This window comes from Aegilops tauschii, chromosome 2 (genome assembly GCF_002575655.3).
Source record: "Aegilops tauschii subsp. strangulata cultivar AL8/78 chromosome 2, Aet v6.0, whole genome shotgun sequence".
Lineage (NCBI taxonomy): Eukaryota > Viridiplantae > Streptophyta > Magnoliopsida > Poales > Poaceae > Aegilops > Aegilops tauschii.
This window is the reverse complement of record NC_053036.3, coordinates 194,193,396-194,205,750: the sequence shown is the minus strand read 5'-3', so window position 1 is coordinate 194,205,750 and position 12,355 is coordinate 194,193,396.

The window sequence follows — 12,355 nt, the reverse complement described above, 5'->3', positions numbered from 1 at the left end:
TAGTAGACCGACTCCTACCTGCATCTACTACTATTACTCCACACATCGACCGCTATCCAGCATGCATCTACTGTATTAAGTTCATGGAGAAACGGAGTAATGCAATAAGAACGATGACATGATGTAGACAAGATCTATCTATGTAGAGATAGACCCCATCGTTTTATCCTTAGTAGCAACGATACAAACGTGTCGGTTCCCTTTCTGTCATTGGGATCAAGCACCGTAAGATCGAACCCACTACAAAGCACCTCTTCCCATTGCAAGTTAAATAGATCAAGTTGGCCAAACAAAACCCAATCAGAGAAGAAATACGAGGCTATAAGCAATCATGCATAAAAGAGATCAAAGGAACTCAAATACTTTCATGGATATAAAAAGATAGATCTGATCATAAACTCAAAGTTCATCGATCCCAACAAACACACTGCAAAAGAGTTACATCATATGGATCTCCAAGAGACCATTGTATTGAAAATTCAGAGAGAGAGAGAGAGAGAGGAAGCCATCTAGCTACTAACTACGGACCCGAAGGTCTACAAAGAACTACTCACGCATCATCGGAGAGGCGCCAATGGAGGTGGTGAACCCCATCCGAGATGATGTCTAGATTGGACCTGGTGGTTCTGGACTCTGCGGCGGCTGGATCAATATTTCGTCGACTCCCCTAGGGTTTTGGGAATATTGGGGTATTTATAGAGCAAAGAAGCGGTCCGGGGGCACCCGAGGTGGGCACAACCCACCAGGGCGTGCTTGGGCCTCCTGGCGCGCCCTGGTGGGTTGTGCTCTCCTCGGAGAACCCCCAGGCGTAGCCAGGGCCCATTATGTTCCTTCTGGTCCAAAAAAAATCTCCATAAAGTTTCGCTGCGTTTGGACTCCGTTTGGTATTGATTTCCTGCGATGAAAAAAACATGCAGAAAACAGCAACTAGCACTGGGCACTATGTCAATAGGTTAGTACCAAAAAATGATATAAAATGACTATAAAATGATTATAAAACATCCAAGATTGATAATATAACAGCATGAAACAATAAAAAACTATAGATACGTTGGAGACGTATCAGCATCCCCAAGCTTAACTCATACTCGTCCTCGAGTAGGGAAGTGATAAAAATAGAATTTTTGATGTGGAATGCTGCCTATCATGTCATATCATATTTCTTTTCTTTGTAGCATGGACATTTGGACTTTTATATTGTTCAAAGCAATAGTCTAGTTTTGACATGATAATTTAAATACTCAAGCATATCAACAAGCAGCCATGTCTTTCAAAATATCAACGCTAAAATAAGTTATCCCTAGCCCATTATGCTCAATCATTGATCCATTCATGAAACACACTCGCATATTAGCTACACCTAATACTCAAGTACGATCATATTGCCTCCTAGTTGGTGCTTTTGTAAGAGAAGATGGAGACTCTGAAAGATCGTGGATGTCGCCTAGAGGGGGGGGGTGAATAGGTGCTTTAAAATAATTATGGTTTAGACTTGAACAAATGCGGAATAAACCTAGCGGTTAATTTTTCAAGCACAAAACCTACAACAACTAGGCTCACCTATGTGCACCAACAACTTATGCTAAGCAAGATAAACTACTAGGTGGTAGCAAGATACATGACAAGAAACAATATGGCTATCACAAAAGTAAAGTGCATAAGTAAAGAGCTCGGGTAAGAGATAACCGAGGCACGCGGAGACGACGATGTATCCCGAAGTTCACACCCTTGCGGATGCTAATCTCCGTTTGGAGCGGTGTGGAGGCACAATGCTCCCCAAGAAGCCACTAGGGCCACCGTAATCTCCTCACGCCCTCGCACAATGCAAGATGTCGTGATTCCACTAAGGGACCCTTGAGGGCGGTCACTGAACCCGTACAAATGGCAACCCTTGGGGGCGGTCACCGAACCCGTACACTTTGGCAACCCTTGGGGGCGGTCACCGAAACCCGTCAAATTGCTCAGGGCGATCTCCACAACCTAATTGGAGACCCCGACGCTTGCCCGGAGCTTTACACCACAATGATTGAGCTCCGAACACCACCAACCGTCTAGGGTGCCCAAGCACCCAAGAGGAACAAGCTCAAGGATACCAAGCACCCAAGAGTAATAAGCTTCTGAACTTGTAACTTCCACGTATCGCCGTGGAGAACTCAAACCGATGCACCAAATGCAATGGCAAGGGCACACGGAGTGCCCAAGTCCTTCTCTCTCAAATCCCACCGAAGCAACTAATGCTAGGGAGGAAAATGAGAGGAAGAACAAGAAGGAGAACACCAAGAACTCCAAGAACTAGATCCAAGGGGTTCCCCTCACATAGAGGAGAAAGTGATTGGTGGAAATGTGGATCTAGATCTCCTCTCTCTTTTCCCTCAAAAACTAGCAAGAATCCATGGAGGGATTGAGAGTTAGCAAGCTCGAAGAAGGTCAACAATGGGGGAAGAACACGAGCTCAAGAGATAAGGTTCATTGGGGAAAAAGCCCCCCTTTTATAGGTGGGGGAAAATCCAACCGTTATGCTCACACCCGCACCGAGCGGTACTACCGCTAGGGCGGCAGTAGCCCTTTGAAAAACAACGACGAGGAGGCAAAAGGCCAGAAGAACCGTCGGAGCGGTACTACCGCTTGTCCTCACGGTACTACCGCTAGGGGTAGCGGTACTACTACTTGCGAGCGGTACTAAAAAAAATACATCCATGCCTACTTCTGATGGACTTGGGACGAGTTTTTGGTCCGGAGCGGTACTAGCCACGGAAGTAGCCGCGGTAAAGCGGTAGTACCGCTCCCAAGAGCGGTAGTAAAAAATTACATCCGCTCCTGTCCGCGGTAGTACCGCTGCAGCCTTTTCAGAACACCAAAACTACCACAACTTCTGCAAACGGACTCCGAATTCGACGAAACCAAGTTTGTTGGAAAGCTAGCGACAAGGGCTAACACAATCTTGATAGAAATAACATTAAGAAGCAAATTAGAAAAGTCCCAAGAGAAAATTGTGAGAACCCTTCCTCGAAAAAGACCGTTAAAACCTCGAACACCGAAAACGCAAAGGAAGAAGCATGTGAACTCCGTTTTCGATGAACTTGAGCTTGTCAGAAGATGACCATAAGATCTAAAACGCACAAAGAGAACCAAACAAGAACCAAGAAAGATGATGCAAGCATGCAATGGTTTTAGCTCTCTGCGAACGATACAATCAAGCTACTCATCAAGAGCCCCCCTTGATAGTACGACAATCGATCTTTTAACCCGGTCTCCAAACTACCACCATGAGACCGGTAAAATAGAGAACCTATCAAGGGCAAACCTTTGCCTTGCACAAAGTCCACTTGAGCTAGATGTAGACGATCTTGACTTCCTGAAGTTGGACCACCTTTCTTGATTTCGTTGGCTCGGTGAAGACTAGTAGATTGCTCCCCCATACTCCACTATGGGTGAGCCACTCTTCGGCACATCTTCACAAGTCCATTGTCACCACAATGGACGGCAAGCTTCAAGCACTTTATATCTTAGTGACGCATCACTTGAACTTGCACACCACAACCTTGATTTGATGTCATCCTCCATTGGTTGTATGTGATCTTCCTCTTGACGCAAGCCCATGGAAGATAACCTAACCCCACATAGAACTCTCACAAAGACCATGGGTTAGTACACAAAGCGTAATTGACAATGCTTACCATACCATGGGATCGCTTGATCCCTCTCGGTACATCTTCTACGCTTTGTGTGTTGATCAACTTGAAACACTCTCTGTACTTAGTCTTGATCAACCTTGAATCTTTCCAACTCTATTCATTTGGATGATGTAAGACCAATCTTTGGATAATTCCTTAATAGCACCTTGGTCATCACAAACTCTCCTTGAAACCAACAAATGGACTCCAAGAAAAGCCTATGGACAAACCCTTCAAATATAACTCAAGGCAACCATTAGTCCATAGAGATTGTCATCAATTACCAAAACCAAACATGGGGGCACCGCATGTTCTTTCAGACTCAAATTCAAAAATAAAAATTGCATAAAGTAAAAGAAAGGCCCTTCACAGAGGGAAGTAGGGATTTGTAGAGGTGCCAGAGCTCAAAGCGAAAAACTTAGAGGTAAAAACATTTTGGGAGGTGTATCCTTCCCACCAACGAAAATGACTTTTCGTTCCCAACACTTTCCATGCTAGATATATCATAGGCGGTTCCCAAACAGAAAATAAAGTTTATTCCTTTTTCAACCATACTTTTACTTCCCATGGCTAGCCGTATCCACGGTTTCCCCCATACCAACACTTTTCAAGGGATTTATTATTTGACAACATAAAGTAAATTCACTTTTCATTTCGGGACTGGGCATCCCTAATACCTTTGCATTACTCTCATGCAATGACAAGTGAATAAACACTCATCGTGAGAATAACACATCTAGCATGGAAAATATTAGCCACCCCTCACCGCTCCGCGAACGAAACAAACACACAAAAGAGAAGTTTATTTTGAAAATTAGAGATGGCACATACAAATTTGCTTAGAACGGCAAAAGAATACCGCATATAGGTAGATATAGTGGACTCATGTGGCAAAACTGGTTTAAAGGTTTTTGGATGCACAAGTAGAGATCATACTTAGTGCAAAATGAAGGCTAGCAAAAAGATTGAGAAGTGACCAACCAAGAAACGAATAATCTCATAAGCAAGCATTAAGCAGAATTAACACAGAATAATGCACCACAAGTAGGATATAATTTCATTGCATAATTATTGACTTTCGTGCTTGCATAGGGAATCACAAACCTTAACACCAATTAAAGCATAATTACTCATCAATATAACTCACATATCACATCATCATATCTCAAAACTATTAGTAAGAATCAAGTTTATTTTGTCCAATGATCTTCATGAAAGTTTTTATTATATCATTCTTGGATATCTATCACTTTGGGACTAATTTTTATGTGTTTCTTTTGATAAGCTCAAACAAATATAAGTGAAGATCATGAGCATAGTATTTCTTTCTTTCTCTCAAATTAATTTAAGTGAAGCAAGAGAGAATTTCTTGAAAATTTTACTAACTCTCAAATAAATCTAAGTGAAGCAAGAGAGCATTTCTTCAAAATTACTAAAGCACACCGTGCTCAAAAAGATATAAGTGAAGCACTACAACAAGTCCATAGCTCATAAAAATTTAAGTGAAGCATAGAGAGCAATTCTAACAAGCCATGACATAATTTTGGCTCTCTCAAATAGGTGTGTCCAGCAAGGAATCAAGACTTAAAACAAAAAATAAAACAAGCAAAGACTCATATCATACAAGATGCTCCAAGAAAAACACATAGTATGTGACGAATAAAAATATAGCTTCGAGTAAAATACCGATGGTCGTTAGAAGAAAGAGGGAATGCCACTCGGGGGCATCCTCAAGCCTAGTTGTTTACTCATTTTTGGATAATAGCTTGGGATGCCAGGGCATCCCAAGGCTTAGGCTCTTCTTACTCCTTATTCCTTCATCCAACGTAAGATAACCCAAAACTTGAAAACTTCAATCACACAAAACTCAACAAACCTTCGTGAGATCCGTTAGTAAAAGAAAGCAAATCACTACTATAAGTAATGTACCAAACCAATTCATATTTTGTTTTTGCATTATATGTTCCAACTTTTCTATGGCAAAAACTCATCAAATAAAACCATAGAGCCATCAAAATAAGCACACAACACAAAGAAAATAGAATCTGTCAAAACAGAACAGTCTGTAGCAATCTGACTATTTCGAAAACTTCTTGAACTCCAAAAATTCTGAAATTAGGACAACCTGAAAAATTTGTATATTAATCTACTGCAAAAAGAATTGGCATTTTAGCACACTCTGATAAAAAAATGAGAATAGTTTTCTTGAGCGCAAAAGTTTCTATTTTTCAGCAAGATCAAACAACTATCACCCAAGAAGATCCTAAAGGCTTTACTTGGCACAAACACTAATTAAAATACAAAAAACACAATCATAACAGTAGCATAATTGTGCAAACACTCAAGAACAGAAAGCAAAAAGCAAAAATAAATTTTATTCATTGGGTTGCCTCCCAACAAGCGCTATAGTTTTACGCCCTTAGCTAGGCATAAAGCAAGGATCTAAGTTTTGTCATCTTTGTTTCGAGATCCATAAGATGCCCTCATGATTGATTCATAAGGTGGCCTAATTCTTGTTCTAGGAGGTGTTCCATACCCTTCCTCAAGGGAAATTGGAACATAATATTGCCTTCTTTCATATCAATCACGGCACCGATAGTTCGTAAAAACGGTCTACCAAGAATAATTGGACAAGACGGATTGCAATCAATATCAAGAACAATAAAATTTGTGGGCACATAATTCCTATTTGCAAGAATAAGAACATCATTAATTCTTCCCATAGGCTTTTTAATAGTAGAATCCGCCAAGTGCAAATTTAAAGAACATTCTTCAAGATCGGTAAGACCAAGCACATCACATAAAGATTTCTGAATTGTTGAAACACTAGCACCCAAGTCACACAAAGCAAAGCACTCATAATTTTTAATCTTGACTTTGATAGTAGGTTCCCACTCATCATGCAATTTTCTAGGAATAGAAACTTCTAATTCCAATTTTTCTTCAAAAGCTTTCATCACAGCATCAACAATATGTTTAGTAAAAGCTTTATTTTGTTCATAAGCATGGGGTGAACTCATCATGGATTGCAACAAAGAAATACAATCAATCAGAGAGCAACTATCATAATTAAAGTCTTTGTAATCCAAAAGAGTGGGCACATCACTAGTTAAAGTTTTGACCTCTTCAAACCCAATTTCATCAATTTTCTCAACAAGATTTTCACCCTCCGAAATATTGGGACGCCTTCTACCTAAAGTTGACTCTTATCCAGTCCCTTTTTCATCCATTTTAACTTTACTAAACAAGGAATCAATAGAAGAAACACCAATCATTTTAAGATCTTCATCCCTTTTGCGAAAGAAATCACTAGAAAATGCTTTTTCTAAAAATTCTCTTTTAGCTCTAAGCATAGCGGTTCTTTTCTTACTTTCATCCGTAGAAACATAAAGAGTTTTAATTGATTCATCAACCTTAGGCACAAAGATTTTCATCCTGAGATTTTCCACATCATGAGAAATTCTATCAACACTTCTAGACAAATCATCAATCTTACTCAACTTTTCTTCTATGGAAGTGTTGAAAACTTTTTTGCATGTTGGTAAATTCTTTAATATTATTCTCAAGATCAGAGGTGTTCCTATTATTATTATATGATTGATTTCCATAGGAATTACCATAATTATTAGAGGAATTACTAGGAAAAGCCCTAGGATTAAAATTACCTCTATAAGCATTGTTATTGAAATTACTTCGAGAAATAAAATTCACATCAATGGCATCACTATTTTTCTCAATCAAAGTAGACAAAGGAATATCATTAAAATCAATAGGAGCACTTGTACTAGCAACCAATTTCATAAGAGTATCAACTTTTTCACTCAAAGAAGAAATTTCAACCAAATTAGCTTTTTTACTACTCTTTCGGTATGCCATTGCGAATAATTTTCCATAATATTATCAAGCAATTTGGTGGCTTCACCCAAAGTAATTTCCATAAAAGTACCACCTGCGGCAGAATCTAAAAGATTACGAGAAACATAAAAATTTTGTATGATCATCCAAAGATTTAACCCATGAGTTGGGCAATTCCTTAGCATCATTTTCATCCTTTCCCAAGATTGTGCAACATGCTCATGTTCAAGTTGCTTGAAATTCATGATCTGGGTTCTAAGGGAAATAATTTTTGCGGGCAGAAAATACTTAGTGATAAAAGCATCTTTGCACTTGTTCCAAGAATCAATACTATTGCGAGGCAAAGAAGAGAACCAAATTTTTGCAGAATCACGCAAAGAAAATGGAAATAATTTCATCTTCACCACATCATTGTCCACATCTTTTTTCTTTTGCATATCGCATAATTCCACGAAGGTATTAAGATGGGACGCGGCATCCTCATTAGGAGTACCGAAAAATTGATCTTTCATAACAAGATTCAACAAAGCAGTATTAATATCACAAGACTCCGCATTAGTGGCGGGAGGAGCAATCGGAGTGCCGATAAAATCATTGTTGTTGGTATTTGAGAAATCACATAACTTGGTGTTCTCTTGAGTCATGATGACTACACAACAAGACTGCACTAAAAAACAGATCCGGCAAGAAAACGACGAACGAAAAAGAGAGGCGAATAAAACGACAAATTTTTGTGAAGTGGGGAGAGGAAAACGAGAGGAAAATGGCAAATAATGTAAATTGCGAGGAGATGAGATTTGTGATTAGGAACCTGGTATATGTTGAAGATCCTCCCCGGCAACGGCGCCAGAAATTCCTTTTGATACGGCTTGAAGCTACGTCGGTATTTCCTCAAAGAGGAAGGGATGATGGAGCATAGCAGAGATAGGTATTTCCCTCGGATGAGACCAAGGTTATCGAACCAGTAGGAGAACCAAGCAACACAACGTAAACAACACCTGCACACAGATAACAAATCCTTGTGACCCGACGTGTAAAAGGGGTTGTCAATCCCTTTCGAGTACGGCGCCTCAAGATAGGCAAACAGACGTGAGATAAATTGTAGTAGATTGATAGATCGAACGCCAAATAAAATAAATAAGAATAAATTGCAGCAAGGTATTTTTGTAATTTTAGTTTAATAGATCTGAAAATAATACTGTGCAAGGTTGGCCAGCACTGGGTCTCTCTCAATTCGTCCACTGGGGAAAGATGCTACTTCTTCGGGTGCTGCATGACTCGGGAAGTAATAATACCCTCGTTCGCTGGCATAGGGCACCGCGAATCGAAGGCGAGCAAGCGCTTCGTACGCAGCAGCTTCTATGGCCATATGCGGAGTCGGCATAGATTTCCCCACGAAGGAGACTTCCGTTGGGTCTTGGTTTGGGTTTGCGGGAGGGATGTGCACTACAGCCCAATATTTCGAGGTGGATGGGGTGATCCTCGATTTGAGCAACTCGTACTGGGGTGGATGGATGGCACTCATGGTACTGCAGGTAAAGTCCCACAATATTTTGACAAAACTACCTGGGGTGGCATCTGGAGTTCTCAGATAAATACTGGGGCTCGGTATGGCAAAGGAATGGCTGTGAGAGTTATGCACAAGGTGAGAGATACTTGGCAAGGTCACGAGGTGGCCTTTTATATAGCATCTGGGCGGGGTCATTTATCGTGGTGAAGGGTAACTAGTTTGTCGGTTCTGCTCTTGGGGTCAGGGTCAATGCCACAGATACACATATCTCATAAATGTGACGCATTGCTGTGGGTATCGTCGGGGGTGGTTTTTGGTAGCTACGCCCGGAATAAAAAAAGCAATCGTACATCAACATACTTATGCATGGCTACTATTTAAAATAGGGGCGCACAAGCAGACAACATTTAATTATGTTGATACAAGGTCACAGAATTATGAGGCATAGAAAAACTCAGGCTCGGTACTACTCGAGTGACTTAGTCTACCTCGTTAATATCTAAGCGGGCTTGCCTTGTGGACGCCGAGGCTTCTCCACGGGTTTCACCGTCGGGGTTAGCTGGAGGGGGTTGAGGAACTGCAGGGTCGGGGTAGCGATGATGACCCTCGCGGGGGTTGTTGGCCACAATCCCGTTGGAGCGTGTTCCCAAAAGGCGACGAAGCACTTCTGGGGACACCAAAGCATTTTGGTCGATGGCTGGGGCAGTCCTCCAGGACTCGATCGGTTGTCCGAATAGCATGACTGGGTTGTCGGCGTCGGGCTAATCTTCTCTTCTTGCTGGGGCTCGGCGAATCAGTTCTCCACGAGCTGCGATCAGATCAAGGGTGATTTGATCGAACAGTTCCTCTAGTGCACTTACATAGCGCACCAGATGCAACAATGCAAGATCTGTCTCGTGATTTCCGTTGGCAACCTGGGGTGGCCTACCATACCCGTCACGGCTGGGGTAGTAGTAGAACGAGCGACAGTTAACTCTGGGCGACAAGTGCCGGAGTTGAACTATAGCCTCTCGAGCAGCTAGTTGGATGGCTTGTGGCTCAAAGGAAGTTGTCCTTCCGGTGAACCTGTAGGGGCGTTCTGGCGATAGACCCCTACCGTAGACGTGAACAGTGGCCCAGAATTGACGGCTCTCACCGCTCATGGGCCCTTGGTACACAACATATTCTGGGGGCTCTTCTAATGCAAAGGCACGGCGGGGGAGGTTTGCTAGCACGGTCACAAAACCTCCAAGGTTGGTTGCTGTGGTCTCATTGTGAACAATGGGTCCAGGCATTATAGCTTGGTTTGGGGTAGAGGCTGTGCTGTGCTGGGTTGAGGCTAGCGTGCCTTTTTATAATAAAAAAGGGGGACGGAGTCTTCCTTCGCACGCTTGCGAATGAGAAACTTTAGGTGCCGGTCACTGGCGCGTGATCGATAGGCTAGGCTGATAGGTTGGGCACCGACTGCCAAAAGGTGTCGGGTCACTATGTGGCTATCTTACACGAGAAGCTTGGCTGGGGTTGAGGTTAAGGTCTGGTGGGTTGGTTAACCTAGGTTTATTGACCTGGCTAAGATAGGATTAGCCAATGGTCAGCCTGGCTCTGATACCAAGGTTGTCAGGACCGGATTTTCGGGGTATCAATTTCCCAAAAATGGTCCTTGTGCTCACCAGCCCCAGGATTACTGTTAGCTGATGAGGCACCAACTTGATACAGAAATTCCAAGCAAAATACAGAATATGTGGTACAAGACCATTCTGGCCTATGAGTACAACAAATGGTTTCTAGTGGTTGATGGCGGAAGCAGTTTGTGGTTCATCAGTGGCCATGGGACTCCATTTCCCACAGGAACAGCTGACCAGGATAACTCCTATCTTCGCGAGGCTGTTATCATCATTGTGTAGGTTCCGGGGCTGTTGTCGCAACGCTCCTCTCCACGCAAGGAATCTGGCCAAGACAATAGCCAGGGACAAGCCAGTGAGTACTTTGAATGTACTCGCAAACATTATGAACACATGTATAATATAACAAATGATGATCATGCTCTGAAATATTCTATGATCACAACGTCAGCCACGAAATAAAAATCCATGATGCACGCAAGTAGGTTGCTCATATGAATATGCAATAAGGGAGCAGAAATAGAATGCACCGATCGGGTCTCTGAAGCGACGCCTCGAAAGGATAATAATATAAAGCATGCCTCAGTCGGGCGTCTGAGCGACACCACATAAAGGGCTTATAAATAATTTAAAATAACAAGCGTGCCACAGTCGGGCGTCTGAGCGACACCACATAAAGGGCTTATAAGAGAATAATCGCAGTGAGTATCCAGGAGGTAGAACCGTCCCAGGGATACTCAATAATTCAAATAATGTAAATGGTTAGTCCACAATAATAATAATAATCATAATCCTCATGTGTCACAGGTCATAATCAATGTTCTGGTTTAGCAGTTTCTCCTCTGAAGACCGACACTAAGACCGACAGTTGTCCCATCCCAGACTGTAGTCCTTAACCATGGACACGGCTATTCGAATAGATATAATCTCTGCAGAGGGTGTACTCTTTACCCATGAGTAACGGATTTCTTTAGTCCATCGGGACTAATTCCGTCTACGGTCTTTTAATTGAAAACACACCTAACCGCACACACCAGCCTAACTTACCGGTGTCTGGAATTACCCACGACACCCGTTAAGCGAAACTCTAAGTGGGGAGGCTACAACCTCGATTAGCATGGGATCACAAAATTTATACCGCGCGCAAACTAGGGGAGCTACCCCTTCGGCTCCAACCGAAAACACCCATGCCCCCGGACCAGGTGGCATGCCTACCGGGGGCCTTCGGTATCTTCCACCATGGCCTCTCTGTACGGTGTGTGCTAGGAAGGGGTTGACAACTTACTGAACCGTACCCTACCTGTGGCAGGGACAAGTGGTAGTACGAAACAAGTATGGGGGTTACTGGAACAAGACTCGATCTACGGTCGACTCAGGAGGTTTAAGTATTCCCTGCATGGTTACATAACAAATATGTTTCAACCAACAGACAAAATCACCACTCATCATACCTCACTATGCCGTACCAGACACAACCGTCTCGGCGAAGACTGGAGACAAGCTCGTGTCTACCCAAGACAGAGACTTTCCCGGATTCCTTCCGGTAGGCATGAAAGTCATACAAGGGTGATTACTATCACAAGCATATCAAATTCTAACAGCAAGGAACATTCATTATGCACTCATGAGTATGATCATATCATCACATAAAATAATGAATACTTTTTGTTAAGGTGGTGTTGTAACCGTATCAAACAACACACAGAATATTATGC